Genomic DNA, 11,947 nt, shown 5'->3' with positions numbered 1-11,947 from the left:
GTGAAAAAAGTTGTTATTTACAATTGTTCGCATTCTTGGCCTTTTGGTCAAGATCAAAGTGTAGTATCTGTTCTTCAGATGCTGCACTTCTATTTCTTGTTCTCTTTCGGTGGAGGAGAAATCCTCCACGACTGAGACAATTTTTATTTTTGTACCTTTTCTCCACGTTAAAAAACGACCCTGGTGTCTAACTCTGTCCCGTGGGGAGGCATAGTAAATAGGTACAATTGTTCGCCATTAGTGGATGTTGACGTCACGTCACGTGACATGACTAAGCGTTTTTTTTTTTTAGTATGAATAACATTTTTTGTTTTAATTATAAAGTCTACACTTAATTTTATAGAAAATGATGTATATATAATAGAAAAAAAAAATTACTGGTTTTGTTGGATTCAAGTGGATCCCCCCCCCTCCAGTTTAAGAGATAGCAGGTCACGTGGTAATATACAAAATGGCTAGCGTAAATATAAAGATCGGTTTTTTTATCGACGAATATTTTGAAAGCTGAATTTTTTTTTATTCCTGTACATTTTTTCCTGATATTTTTCGTTAAAACTCTTGTATAAATACTATTTTTAACCAGTTAAATACGTTGGAGACATTGTCATGGAGTTTAATAATCTCTAGAACAAAACAGAAGAGAAATTACAAAAGTATCGGTAAAACAAAGTGTTTGTTTACATTTGTTCGCCATTACTGGATGTTGACGTCACGTCACGTGACATGACTAAGCGTTTTTGGATTATGTAATATTAACATTAAAATGACAGGTTTTTTGGGGGGCCCCCCTAGGAGAGAAATGATCAGTTCACCCCCTTTTAATGGTCCGTTTGGTGTGGAATTTCGATATTTGTCATGCGGGTGATCAAGGTTCAATATGATACATAATTTGTCAACTTTGGTTGTGTCTGTCAAAAGTTTGAGCTGACGTCACGTCACGTGACACGTATTGAATAACGTTAAAATGACAGGTTTTTTGGGGGGCCCCCCTAGGAGAAAAACGATCAGTTGACCCCTTTCTACTGGTCCGTTTGACGTGAAATTTCGATATTTGTCATCCGGGTGATCAAGGTGCAATATGATACCAAATTTGTCAACTCTGGTTCCGTCTTTCAAAAGTTTTAGCGTTACAAACAAACATACATACATACATACATACACACCGATTTTTGCCTTTTATATATATAGACTAGCAGGGCTACCCGGCGTTGCTCGGGACCGTATAAACAATGAAAAAACAAAAGCAGATATTGAACATATGTTTGATTCTTAGGGGAGAGGAATCTTTCATCTCTATGTATTATTTGTTTTATCTACCCTAGGACTGATATTGTTCATGTTTTATCCCTTGCATAGGTAATTTACAGCATGTATATGAAATTGTTTTACCTTAGGGAGAAGAGAACAGGTAATATACAACATAATGTGTCTATATTACATCCCTGGCAACGCCTAGAAACCAGCTAGAACATGTATTTCAGTCAATCTTTATTATATCCTGGGCTATGCCGGGAAACCAGCTAATCTCTTTTTAGTGACTTGACCACCAAAATACCTCCCTAAGTGTGTCCTTTCTTTTGAACTTATTAGATATAGGTATCTAGAAATGTGTGTGAAATTTTGTTGAATGCATTGTTCACTATGATTTTCTTATTGTTCTACACAATATCAACTGTAGCGAAATAACACAGTAAACATAGTGTAGTGTTAGAATAAAGAGCAAAGGAAAAAATTAGAATCATATTTTGTAATTGCAAATCTAAATTTGCTAGCATGTACCAGTATTTGCCAGGTTGTGGAAATTTGGAACTTATAACATATGTAGTGGCCTTTTCCTAGATACCTATTGCTAAAAATTATACTTTCATTTTGTTAGAAAAATCTCTCTTCAGATGCCCTGCATCATTCCAAATAAAAACAAATATTTTTATAATTGTTTCAGTATATTGCTACACAATGTGAAAGTTTTTAACGTTTGTAAAAAAAATCATGAATGTGCTTATATTGCAAAAAAGAAAATATCAGTGCACAGTATTGAAAGTGTTTGAGATTCAAAAGTCTGTAACATTTCTACTAACTTCATAAGATGTCATGTGAGAAACTGAATTGAATATCAAGACATTATCTGAAGCGTTTTTATTTTGGTGTAACATATGTGTTTACAGTGAACCTTAACTTTTAATAAACAGATTGGTATGCAATGACATAGGCTAAGAATCTTTAAAATATATATAAATTGGAAAAATGTGTGAACAAATGAAAAAAAAATGATCCGCTCCACTTGATGACATCAAGCACAGTAATATTTTAGTGAAGAAAATATGAAATTGATGTTCAGTGATTAGTTTGGATGAATGAGAAAATGTAATTGTTTGATGCATAAAAATAACTCAGTTGCTGTATTTGATATTAAGCAGCAAAATATAGTGATTTGAATATTTGGGAAAACATCAAACCAGATTATGTAAAAAGAAAAAAAAAAGATGAAATTAGAAAATATATATTTTATGTTTATGAGTTCTGCCAATCAAAATTTTGTGGCAGAAATTGGGTGATTACCATGCAATTTTATTTTGGTAAAATTCTTAAATTATTAGAATGTTTATTATAATTTCTAATTAGTGACTTGTTATAATCAAAATCCGCCCTAAAGAGTGTCCTTTCTTTTATTAGGTATCAGAGTAGGTATCAAGATTTCTACTTCTATACAAATGTGATATTTCAGATCTGTACATAAAAAATTTGTTGAATATATAGGTTGAGAATTGTTCTGTGTCGCTCTCTCTCACACACACACGCATTCTCACTTTTATAGATATAATAGATAGATTACTCTAGATATATTTCCATATGTCTGAATACCCTATATACAAATTTTCAAATCTGTAGATAAAAAAATTTGTTGAGTATATAGGTTGAAAATTGTTCTCTCTCTCTCTCTCTCTCACACACACATTCTCAATTTTAGAGATATAATAGATAGATTATGCTAGATATATTTCCATATGTCTGAATACCCTATATACAAATTTTCTAATCTGTAGATCAAATATTTGTTGAATATATAGGTTGAAAATTGTTCTTACTCTCTCTCTCTCTCTCTCTGGCTACCTCACACACACATTCTAACTTTTATAGATATAATAGATAGATTATGCTAGATATATTTCCATATGTGTGAATACCCTATATACAAATTTTCTAATTTGTAGATAAAAAATTTGTAGAGTGCATAGGTTGAGAATTGTTCTCTCTATCTCTCACACACACACATTCTAACTTTTAAAGATATAATAGATTATGCTAGATATATTTCGATATTTCTGAATACCCTATATATAAAAATTTGTTGAATGTATAGGTTGAGAACTGTTCTCTCTCTCTCTCTCTCTTTCTCGCTCACACACACACACATTCTCACTTTTATAGATATAATAGAAAGATTATCCTAGATATATTTCTATTTGTATGAATACTCTATATACAAATTTTAAAATCTGTAGATAAAGAATTTGTTGAGTATATGGGTTGAGAATTGTTCTCTCTCTCTCTCTCTCTCTCTCACACACACACACACATTCTCACTTTTATAGATATAATAGATTATGCTAGATATATTTCCATATGTCTGAATACCCTATATACAAATTTTCAAATCTGTAGATAAAAAATTTGTTGAGTATATAGGTTGAGAATTATTCTCTCTCTCTCTATCACACACATTCTCACTTTTATAGATATAATAGACAGATTATGCCAGATATATTGAAATGTGTCTGAATGCCCAATATACAAATTTTGAAATCTGTAGATAAAAAATTTGTTGTATACATAGGTTGACAATTGTCCTCTCTCTCACACACACACACATTCTCACTTTTATACATATAATAGATAGATTATGCTAGATATATTTCTATATGTCTGAACACCCTATATACAAATGTTCAAATCTGTGGATAAAAAATTTGTTGAATGTATAGGTTGAGAATTTTTATCTCTCTCTTTTTCTCTCTCTCTCTCGCTATCTCACACACACGCATTCTCACTTTTATAGATAAAATAGATAGATTATGCTAGATATATTTCCATATGTCTGAATACCCTATATACAAAGTTTCAAATCTGTAGATAAAAAATTTGTTGAATATATAGGTTTAGAATTGTTCTCTCTCTCTCTCTCACACACATTCTAACTTTTGTAGTTATAATAGATAGATTATGCTAGATATATTTCCATATGTCTGAATACCCTATATACAAATTTTCTAAACTGTAGGTAAAAAATTTGTTGAGTATGTAGGTTAAGAATTGTTCTCTCTCTCTCTCACACACACACACACACACAAGTTCTCACTTTTATAGATATAATAGATAGATTATGCTAGATATATTTCTATATGTCTGCCTACCCTATATACAAATTTCCAAATCTGTGCCCAAAAATGTGTGGAATATATAGGTTGAGAATTGTTCTCTCTCTCTCTCTCTCACACATATTCTCACTTTTATAGGTTATATAGGTTGAGAATTTTTTGCTCTTTCCATCACTCACATTCACACTTTTATAGATATAATACATAGATTATGCCAGATATATTTACATATGTCTGAATACCCAATATACACATTTTCAAATCTGTAGATAAAAAATTAGTTGAATATATAGGTTGAGAATTGTTCTCTCTCTCTCTCTTTCTCTCTCTCTCACACACACATTCTCACTTTTATAGATATAATAGATAGATTATGCTAGATATATTTCCATACGTCTGAATACCCTATATCCAAATTTTCTAATATGTAGATAAAAAATTTGTTGAATATATAGGGTGAGAATTTTCCTTCCTCTCTTTCTCTCTCTCTCTTTCTCACACACACACAAGCTGAAAATTGTTCTCTCTCTCTCTCTGACTCTCTCTCTCTCTCTCACACACACACACATGGTCATTTTATAGATATAATAGATAGGTTATGCTAGATATATTTCTATATGTCTGAATACCCTATATACAAATTTTTAAATCTGTAGATAAAGAATTTGTTGAGTATATAGGTTGAGAATTGTTCTTTCTCTCTCTCTCACACACACATTCTCACTTTTATAGATATAATAGATTATGCTAGATATATTTCCAAATGTCTGAATACCCTATATACAAATTTTCAAATCTGTAAAGATAGAATTTGTTGAATATATAGGTTGAGAATTGTTCTCTCTCTCTCTCTCTTTCACACACATTCTCACTTTTATAGATATAATAGATAGATTATGCTAGATATATTTCCTTATGTCTGAATACCCTATATACAAATTATCAAATCTGTAGATACAAAATTTGTTGAGTATATAGGTTGAGAATTGTTCTCTCTCTCTCTCTCTCTCTCACTCACTCACTCACTCACTCATTCACACACACACACACACATTCTACCTTTTATAGATATAATAGATTATGCTAGATATATTTCCATATGTCTGAATACCCTGTATACAAATTTTCAGATCTGTACATAAAAATTAGTTGAATATATAGGTTGAGAATTGTTCTCTCTCTCTCTCTTCTCTCTCTCTCTTTCACACACATTCTCACTTTTCTAGATATAATAGATAGATTATGCTAGATATATTTCCATATGTCTGAATACCCTATATACAAATTTTCTAATCGGTAGATAAAAAATTTGTTGAATATATAGGGTGAGAATTGTACTTACTCTCTCTCTCTCTCTCTCTCTCTCTCTCACGCACACGTTCTCACTTTTATGGATATAATAGATAGATTATGCTGGATATATTTCCATATGTCTGAATACCCTATATACAAATGGTCAAATCTGTAGATAACAAATTTATTGAATAGATAGGTTGAGAATTGTTCTCTCTCTCTCTCTCTCGCAACCTTACACACACAACCACACGCAAACATTCTGACTTTTATAGATATAATAGATCGATTATGCTAGATATATTTCCATATGTCTGAATACCCAATATACAAATTTTCAAATCTGTAGGTAAAAAATTTGTTGAATATATAGGTTGAGAATTGTTCTCTCTCTCTCAAACACTCACATTCTCACTTTTATAGATATAATGTATAGATTATTCTAGATATATTTCTATATGTCTGAATACCCTATATACAAAGTTTAAAATCCGTAGATAAAAATACGTTGAGTATATAGGTTGAGAATTGTTCTCTCTCTCTCTTACGCACACACACACACACACATTTTCACTTTTATAGATATAATAGATAGATTATGCTAGATATATTTCCATATGTCTGAATACCCTATATACAAACTTTCAAATCTGTAGATAAAAAATTTGTTGAGTATATAGGTTGAGAATTGTTCTCTCTCTCTCACACGAAACTGTGCGCTCGGCTTCTTCCCCCCCTTCCCACCCCAAATGCTTGGGAAACTGTGCACTGTTTTTGTTGGTTTTCAAGCTGCCTCTTCACCCCCCCACACACACAGTTTAACAGTAGTAGGAGGTCAAGAGAAAGAGGGTGAGAGAGAGAGAAGAGTAAGTTGGTGAGAGAGAGAGAAAAGAGAAAGAGGGTGTTGGTTTTATATTTTTATTATCGTCTAATATTTTGAAAGCTGAATTTCTAATAAAATGTGCATCTATAGGAGATAATGCCTGGGAATGTGTTCCCCCCCCCCCACAGTTTAACAGTGTTGTGACGTCAAGAGAAAGAGGGTGAGAGAGAGGGAAGAGTAAGTGGGTGAGAGAGAGAAAGAGAGAGAAAAAAAAGAAAGACGGTGTTGGTTTTGTGAAAAAAGTTGTTATTTACAATTGTTCGCATTCTTGGCCTTTTGGTCAAGATCAAAGTGTAGTATCTGTTCTTCAGATGCTGCACTTCTATTTCTTGTTCTCTTTCGGTGGAGGAGAAATCCTCCACGACTGAGACAATTTTTATTTTTGTACCTTTTCTCCACGTTAAAAAACGACCCTGGTGTCTAACTCTGTCCCGTGGGGAGGCATAGTAAATAGGTACAATTGTTCGCCATTAGTGGATGTTGACGTCACGTCACGTGACATGACTAAGCGTTTTTTTTTTTTAGTATGAATAACATTTTTTGTTTTAATTATAAAGTCTACACTTAATTTTATAGAAAATGATGTATATATAATAGAAAAAAAAAATTACTGGTTTTGTTGGATTCAAGTGGATCCCCCCCCCTCCAGTTTAAGAGATAGCAGGTCACGTGGTAATATACAAAATGGCTAGCGTAAATATAAAGATCGGTTTTTTTATCGACGAATATTTTGAAAGCTGAATTTTTTTTTATTCCTGTACATTTTTTCCTGATATTTTTCGTTAAAACTCTTGTATAAATACTATTTTTAACCAGTTAAATACGTTGGAGACATTGTCATGGAGTTTAATAATCTCTAGAACAAAGCAGAAGAGAAATTACAAAAGTATCGGTAAAACAAAGTGTTTGTTTACATTTGTTCGCCATTACTGGATGTTGACGTCACGTCACGTGACATGACTAAGCGTTTTTGGATTATGTAATATTAACATTAAAATTAACATTAAAATGACAGGTTTTTTTGGGGGCCCCCCTAGGAGAGAAATGATCAGTTCACCCCCTTTTAATGGTCCGTTTGGTGTGGAATTTCGATATTTGTCATGCGGGTGATCAAGGTTCAATATGATACATAATTTGTCAACTTTGGTTGTGTCTGTCAAAAGTTTGAGCTGACGTCACGTCACGTGACACGTATTGAATAACGTTAAAATGACAGGTTTTTTGGGGGGCCCCCCTAGGAGAAAAACGATCAGTTGACCCCTTTCTACTGGTCCGTTTGACGTGAAATTTCGATATTTGTCATCCGGGTGATCAAGGTGCAATATGATACCAAATTTGTCAACTCTGGTTCCGTCTTTCAAAAGTTTTAGCGTTACAAACAAACATACATACATACATACATACACACCGATTTTTGCCTTTTATATATATAGATGTCTGTGGAACTCTGTTTCGTCTGCCTGTTTCCCACCTGACTACAACCTGGATGTCTTCAAGTCCAACGTAAACAAATTCCTGATGAACTGCCCCCCTTAAGTAGACACTTTAATGAATCTCAACACTAACGTACTGTACATGCAATAACCCTTATCCCTGAGTGGCTTCCAGGCGTTGATAAGTGGTGACCGCCTTGTAAAAAAAATACAACAAATATCTAGAACAAATTCCCAAATTAAAAGACTTTGAAAAATAGAATCATGTTTGGTAAATATATGGTAGTGACCTCCAAAAGACACCATAGAATCTCCCCTCCTCTATATGTAAATTAATTTTATCATATGTTTTGTACCATTCAAAAAAGGAAACATGAAATATATTACTAATGATTTAAAAAAAGAATTTCAGCATATGAAAATAATGAAAATGAGAGACTAAAATAGTGTTCATGTTGTCAATGCCTTAAAGCAGTGTTCTTAAGTAGTGACCATTTTCCACAAGTTTCACACACACACACACACACACATGTTGAATAAATTTAGCAAAAATCAATCAATAGCCAGAATTCAGGAATGTATTGATATTTAGTGATCATCTTCAGACATGTTAGTTGCTGTTTGGAAAAGAAAAGAGAAAAGTTACTGGCAGTAACTTCTTTTTTCCAAACAACAACTAACATGTAAAATGTAATAAAAAAATAAATAAACAAAAAACATGCCTTAGGATGGTTATACACTCAATATTAGAACAATAGTCCAATCAGTATAAGTAATATAAACAACATTTTTATATTATATAAAGCTGAAGATTCTAAATAAATATGTCCTATTTTTCTTTTATTTTTAATCAAATTATACATATATAGCCTACAATGAATTTGTAAATAAAAGAAAAATTCAATATTATGTTTAAAAAAAAATACTGTTTCATCCCATTAATATTTACCTTACTCTGTTGTATTGCAAACACAGATAAAAATCTATATAAGTACGCACAGAATGATGACATCAACAATTTTATGGTGCATTTTGGAGGTCCCTAATATATAGTGTTCCACCTAGAAATATAAGGATCTGAGAATGAACGTTTGCATAATTTTTTTAAAAATCTCATTAAAGGCAAAAAAGTGCTTCAGCTTCAATTGTAAACCGTTTCTTGTTTGTCTCAGTCAAAATGAATGACTCGTGCCTAGAAAAAGCACTTAAAATTAACTTTAACTCCAGATCTAAAATGGAGGATGTATATTGAGTCTATTGCTAAGTTTATTGAGGAAATGGTTGGATCATTTTTTTTCACCACTTATCAAGGCCTGTTCACTCAAGGATAAAGGGTTAATGAGTGTACGGAGGGCATTTTATTACTCCAGAAATTACCTGACTCCAGATGCAATCCTCTACATATATAAAAGTCAGATACATTCTAATTGGCCAACAAAAGTTGAAAAAATGCTGAAAGAAAACACAAAAGACAAAGCATGCAGAGGTAAAGGATAATATGTATGTGAAATTTTTAAATTAAACAATACCACAGAAATTTCATTGCAAATCTAATTGTATTTGTGGCTTAAAACTGTCCAACTTTTGTAGGATATTGGTAAGCGACTCCAGGAAGAGAAACATCTGATCGGTTGAACACACGCAAATGAATTCCACGTAAAGACTGCAGGATTTTTCACCATTGTCTAATGGAATGCATATTTTGACTCAGAAATATTTGAGAGGATATCAGTGAAAGGATTAAAACAATAGACAATGGGAAATATTAAAGACTCCAATAGGAAAAGAATATATTAGTAAATCGTTACAAAGAGAAATCTGGGCAGTCGGTCTGAGAGAAACGAGGCTGTCACATTTCTTCACTGCCCAACATTTAACCCAATCATGCACCCACCTTATGTGCCTTCCGAAATGTCAAAACACCAATACTTACCTATAATCGAAAGCTGATTTGTTGGTGTGAAATAAAAACAATATCTTTTTATAGATCAACTGTGTTGTTTTACTCGCTGTCAGTGTATATATATATCTTGAACCAGTGACAAAAGTAGATGTTAACAATTATATAGACTGGAAAATGCATTTTGAACAACCAGCTGCAGCAAATACATAACACTATGATAAAACGAGTCTAAGGGAATAGATGACTGAATTATTCAGATTGAAGTCTTCATGTTCAAATTAAGGAAAAAATGTTTTGTTGACTGTACAGATTCACATTCAAAAAGTTGGGGGTGGGGTGGGGGTTGTGTATACAACTTATTAAAATTAATATCTGTTTATTGGTCCAGGAGAATCATCCCAATCAATTGAATATGACTTTTCAATATAGGCTAGGTGTCATAATGGACAAGAAGAGAATTATTTTAGGGGATGTTATAAAACAAAATGATACATATCTCCCCTAATTTTTAGGCAAAAATGTGAGTAATGGTGGCACTAATGAGGGAATTGTGGTTGTTTTTGTATCTGGTCCACATGTAGCTGGTAAGTATGAAAATGTTTAGTCTGTTGTTGTCTCCAGATTCTCAATGTGGAACTGTAGTTTGGTTTGGCAAAGAGAAATTACTGATGGATTTTTTTGATTTAATTATTTTAATTTGAACTAGGACTATTACGATTTTAATGAACTGGCAGGACATCCTATTGTTGAAATAATGAATTGTGAGAGGCTTGGGAATGTAATTGTGATTGTAGACTGCCGGTGAATGTGTTAGCATTAGTTTGAGGTGGTTGAGTAAGTGTTCTTTTTTTTTAAGAGATAACACCTTCATTGAACAATGAATGAATGAATGGATGGATGGAAACACGTGTGATGTCAAACAATCAACGTTTCCTCATCATCACATCATTTCTAGTGATGGGACGATTAATCAGAATCAGGAATCAGAAAAATCGGGGCTTTTAGAGGTATCGGAAAAATTTGTGCCTATTTTTTGATGCCAAAAACTATTCCTTTATCTTTTTTATTTGATTTTGTTTTAAACAAAATCTTTCACTGCTGGTATTTATAATGAAATAATAAATATTTAATGGTTTTAAACTACCAGTAAAACTAAAATCTATACCCTCCCACCCCACATGTGTGTTTTTAGGTTTGAAAAATATGTGCACATTTAACAGGTGTTTATATGGTCATCGAAAAAAAACAAAAACTTTATAGTTAAATATTTAAAGATTTATAAAGAATCGGAATACGTAATTGTATCGGAATACGTAATTTAGGATGAAATCGGTAATTGTATCAGAATAGGGGAAAAATATTGGAATCTTTCCATCATTAGTCATTTCTATCATATGTCTACAATTACATTCGTGTGTTCTATTTAAAAAACGTTCAATGTATCGCAGATATTTCAGTTTGCACCGTAAAGCCAGTCATCAACACACTCGGCCCAACAGTCAATGGCACAGCCAACAGGTTAACGAGAAAGACTGCTAACCTTTTGATACCAAACCAGGAATAAAAAAATATAAATTTAATCCGTTTGTATTTTTCTTGCAACAATACACATATTTATAACAGGGTGAAAGAAAGATAAACATGTGTTTAATAGTATTTCTGCCATTTCTAGGGAAGTGCCACTCAACGCACTCTGTGTTATACAAACAAAAAAAATTATTGAATTTCCACTGAAACAATGATATCTATGTAATTGTCAGGTCTCAAATAGTAACATATCCAAAAATTATGAAAAATGATTAGATAGAAAAATAATTATTAATGAAAAAAGAAATTTGTGGAAGGAAGCAAAATCACTATATTATGCTTACCAAGAAAGAGATAAATTGATGGGAGATATTATTAAGTTCTGTTGCTTACGTCATGTGACAAACATAATTCAAATGTCAGACAGAATTTGTTCCCGATATAAATTTTATTGAAAACAGTTTTTCATTAATAATTATATTTTTACATGATTGTTTTCTGTTATTTTTGTATATGTTACTATTTGTGACAT

The 11,947-nt window shown here is 32.1% G+C and overlaps 1 protein-coding gene and 2 pseudogenes across 2 annotated transcripts in view; all 3 read left to right on the top strand.

Annotated features, from left to right (window-relative positions):
- The window catches only part of LOC145283518 (heparanase-like), a 106,526-nt gene that overhangs the window by 63,254 nt on the left and 31,325 nt on the right, over nt 1–11,947 (top strand). The window lies entirely within an intron of this gene.
- On the top strand, nt 27–160 carry LOC145284247 (U2 spliceosomal RNA; annotated as a pseudogene).
- Nucleotides 6,812–6,945, top strand: LOC145284246 (U2 spliceosomal RNA; annotated as a pseudogene).

The sequence above is a fragment of the Euprymna scolopes genome, chromosome 8 (genome assembly GCF_053919585.1).
Source record: "Euprymna scolopes isolate OS-2025 chromosome 8, ASM5391958v1, whole genome shotgun sequence".
Lineage (NCBI taxonomy): Eukaryota > Metazoa > Mollusca > Cephalopoda > Sepiida > Sepiolidae > Euprymna > Euprymna scolopes.
Note: the sequence above shows the minus strand (reverse complement) of the source record. Positions and strands in the feature narration are given on the sequence as shown.